Source organism: Petaurus breviceps, unplaced genomic scaffold (assembly GCF_028583685.1).
Source record: "Petaurus breviceps papuanus isolate PSGF00001 unplaced genomic scaffold, PetGlider_PUasm1.0 225, whole genome shotgun sequence".
NCBI classification, from domain to species: domain Eukaryota; kingdom Metazoa; phylum Chordata; class Mammalia; order Diprotodontia; family Petauridae; genus Petaurus; species Petaurus breviceps.
This window is the reverse complement of record NW_027185889.1, coordinates 1,956,350-1,960,815: the sequence shown is the minus strand read 5'-3', so window position 1 is coordinate 1,960,815 and position 4,466 is coordinate 1,956,350.

The following is a 4,466-nucleotide window of genomic DNA, read 5'->3' as shown; positions in this document are numbered from 1 at the left end:
AAGAAGAAGAAGAAGAAGAAGAAGAAGAAGAAGAAGAAGAAGAAGAAATGTCAAAAGGAAGAGATAACTTTGGCATTCACCTCCTCAAGATTTCCTATTGACTTTCTCTTGCTTTTAGGATTTAAAATAAAACCTCAAACCACCAATACTAAAAGAAAAGTCCTACTTTGCATTCAAAGTCATTCACATCCTGGCTTCAGCCTAAATATTTAGGATTATTACATATTTATCATCTCTATCTACTTTACATAACAATAGAACAGTCTTACTTGGTGTCCGTATCACATAATATCAAATCTCATGTGTCTTTGATTTTGCACAAACTAGTCCCCATAGGGGATGCAATGAACTTCCTCTTCATCTAAAAATGTCAAACTCAAATGCCAACGCATATAAGAAGTATTCTTCTAGTTCAATCTTTAAAGTATGATTTTATTTATTTTTATGTAGGCATTTTTTTCTTATAGTATGTAAGCTCTTTAAGGGAATGGATAATTTTGTTTTCATCTTTTAAAATCCTATGTCTGGTGTATTGCAGGCACTTCATAAATGTTTGCTGATCAATTGGCTGTTAAATATTAACTTCATGAACTTCAAATCAAAACAACATTGGGAGAAAAGCTAAATATGAAGGCAGAAGTCTATAGACTATAATTTCCTCATGAACGGTGAAGCTAATTATCCCTCTGTTTTCAGGATGTAGCATTATCACCTATGTGCAGTTTTATTCTATTGAGTTTTATTATCTATTTTTTTATTTCACTTATCATATATTTATTTATTTGTTTCTCCCCCTCTCTTTTTTTTTATCAACGTCGAAAACTCTTCCTTTGGAAACTCCTTCAAATGATATGATTACAGCTCCTCTGGAAACTAAGTTCTTATACTTGATTGTTGTCAACCATATATGCTGTGGCAGAGGTTTTCCTGATACTAAATCCATCCTTTATATACTCAATACAGCATACCCACTTTCTTTGCACATAGTTGGTACCCGATAAATGCCAGATAGGTTGGTTTAAATTTAATTAAATGTCCCTTAAGACATGAAAACATCTGACACTCTAAATATTCAGTAAGTACCTAAAGTCAATATTTCATGTAATTCCCTGGTAAAAGAACTGAAATAGTAAATTCTGAATGAATTTTACTCTTCAGCTCAGCATTATTCAGTAAGAAATGTTACAAAATATGCCTACAAAAAAGCCTCTTTCAATTCCTAGAATCACTGTATATGGTGAAATGGGAAGAAGGTGGATAATGAGTTCCATTGTTCTTTATGGTCTACCTCAAATGATTTGAGTTAACTGCAGAAAAACATGCAACTAAAGTGAGTGTCAGAGGACAGTTTATCAGAGTTATATTAGAGGCATATTAATAAATTATTATTCCCCGCCCCCCTCCAATTCAGTTTAGGTGGCAAATGAAGGAAAAGAAAGGTGACAGAGTTTGAAATTGCTTTCGGTACTCTGACCAATCTCCTGGGCAAATACACCCATAGCACTTAGAAATCGTAGGATTTTAAAATTAGAAAAAAATGAGACATGATCTAATTCAACTCTCATTTGTAAAATGAGGAAACTATGGTTAAGAGAAGTTAAATGACTTATATCTGGTCACACAGGGAGTAAAATGGCAAAAGATTTGTTCAAAGTCAGGTTTTTTTTACTTTATTGTCACTGTTCTTTTCACTATAACATAGTGACACCTTTTGCATAGTTAATGAATACGTGTATGCATATCTATATATGTATACACATACACACTTTTACTATGTCTAATGTAATCTTTGCATGTTTTTAGCAAAGAATTTCTACAATTTTGCTTTTATTCAGCTCACTTATAAGACCTAATGCAAACTCTAGGTTAAGACCAGAAGAGCAAATCATTCCCTTTTAATTATCCCTCCAGGAAATCCTTTAATGGTGGTTCACTTTGGGTCATGTTAAACTACTATCACAAATCTTTAATTTAAATACTTAAACAGCTAAGGAAACCAAGTACCACCCAGGTGTGTCGCTGGGGAAATTATGTTTCCAGGTGCCTCTTTAACTAATTGACAAAGGGAGGCAAATACATTTTATACTGCAGGGACTTGGTCAATGATTCCTTTCATAATCTTCCTATATTTGTCTTCGCTGAGGTTTTTTTTTCCTCTCATTATCTTTATTTATAGTTTGTCTATTAAAGTAATATAAAAAATAAAAACCTTCATGTCACGGATGGGAATGATTTATTGCACTCCTCCCAAATATCACTTTCTTGCACAAAAGTTGTTAGATTGAAAATTGTTTGTCCATTGTTTTTGAAGAGGACCAGGACATCAGGGAGATGATAACATGACTTGCAGTTGACTTTGATTTGAGTGAGGGAGAGCTATGCAAGGTCACCATCACTTTCTCCTCCAGAGCCATCTGGGTCCAGTGGCCAGATTCATCAGGACTACTGGAGATGGTCCAGTATGCAATGGGAGACCCTGGTCCTTCTAGTCTAAGGCCTTTTCAGATTCTCATTTTAAGTGAGGTAAAGCCCATTCAGTGAATAGGCATCTTAAAGAAGTGAGCCAAGGGATGACTCCTTTAATTCAAAACAATCAAATAAAGAAATAAACAAATTGGGAAGGGAAGACCTTCAGGGTTGCTGGTTATTGTAGCAAGCACCCTAGCATACACCCTAGCACTGCTTCTTTGATTTGCTTTTAAAGGAAAAACTGCTCAAAAGGGGGTTAAAAATTCTACTTTTAGATTCAGCAAAGATGGCGGAGTAGAAGCAGGACCTTCCTGCTGCTCCAGCTCCCACTTTCCCCAATCCATCTAAAAAGGGGATTCTAAACAAACCTTGGAGCTGCAGAACCCACAAAATGACACAGAGAACCTAACCTCCCACTGAGAGCAGGCCGGCAGGCCTGCAGCAATCAGTTAGCTCAGTGCTCTGGGAGCCGAACCAATCCCCACCCCAAGGCTTTAGCCCCAGGGCATATCTGACCAGCCTCCTGCCAGAGGGACTCCAGATAAGCAGCAGCTGTTGCTCTTTCCAGATTTACCAACACATAGATGCAAAGAACAAAGTGAGAGGGCACTGCAGTCCGGACTTTGGGACCCAGTAAGTGGGAGTGCATGGCTTTTTCCCACCTGGAGTGAGAAGCCTCTGAGATGAGGCACAGTCAGCCAGTGCCACATGGCAGCTTCAGCTCCTGGCTTGCATAGCGTAGGGGAATCAAGCACCAGTCTGAGGGGTAATCACTCTTGCTTTGACCTGTTTCGATCTGGATTGAAGTCTGGGGTGGAGGTCCTGGGGTGTGTGTCCAGCTTTCCAGAGCATGTGGAGGCTTCAGAGAGGGCACCCATCTAATACCTCTGACAGCTGAGAAAATCCCAGAGTTTGGGACAAAAGCTCCCCTGTCTGGTGGCAGAGTCCTACTGTGGCAAAAAGTCCAGGGGTCAAGTGACTTAGGGGCTACATGACCAGGCACAGGAAACAAAGCAGACAGAAGATTGCAACATTAGACTCCTATTTTGGGGACGAAAAGGAGCAAAGCATGGAACAGGAGGAAGACAGGGAAGTCAAAACTTCTGCACCAAAAGCTTCCAAGGAAAATACGAGCTGGTTACAGGCCATAGAGGACCTTAACAAGTAGATAAGAGAAGTAGAGGAAAATTTGGGAAGACAAATGAGAAAAATGCAAGAAAATTATGAAATTAGAGTCAACAGCCTGACTGAGGAAAATAACACCTTAAAAAACAGACTGACTCAAATGGCAAAAGCGGCTCAAAAAGGCAATGAGCAGAAGAATGCCTTAAAAAGCCGAATTTGCCAGATGGAAAAAGAATCTCAAAAGCTCAATGAGAAGAATCATGGCTTCAGAATTGGACTGGAGCAAATGGAAGCTAATGACTTCATGAGAAATCAAGATGCTGTTAAACTGATCCAAACAAATGAAAGAATAGAAGGCAATGTGAAATATCTCATGGGAAAAACTACTGACCTGGAAAATAGATGCAGGAAAGATAATTTAAAAATTATTGGCCTACCTGAAAGCGATGATCAAAGTAAGAACCTAGAAATCATCCTCCAGGAAGTTCTCAAAGAAAACTGCCCTGATGTTTTAGAACCAGAGGGCAAAATAGAGGTTGAAAGAATCCAGCGATCACCTCCTGAAAAATGTCCCAAAAAGAAACCTCCTAAGAATATTGTAGCCAGGTTCCAGAATTCCCAGATTAAGGAGATAATATTACAAGAAGCCCAGAAGAAATAATTTGAATATTGTGGAAATACAATCAGGATAACCCAGCATCTGGCAGCTTCTACACTGAGGGAATGAAGGGCTTGTAATATGATATTCTGGAGGTCAAAGGAGCTGAGATTAAAACCAAGAGTCACCTACCCAACAAAACTGAGTATCATGTTTCAGGGGAAAATATGGTCATTCAGTGGAATAGAGGACTTTCAAGCATTCTTGATGAAAA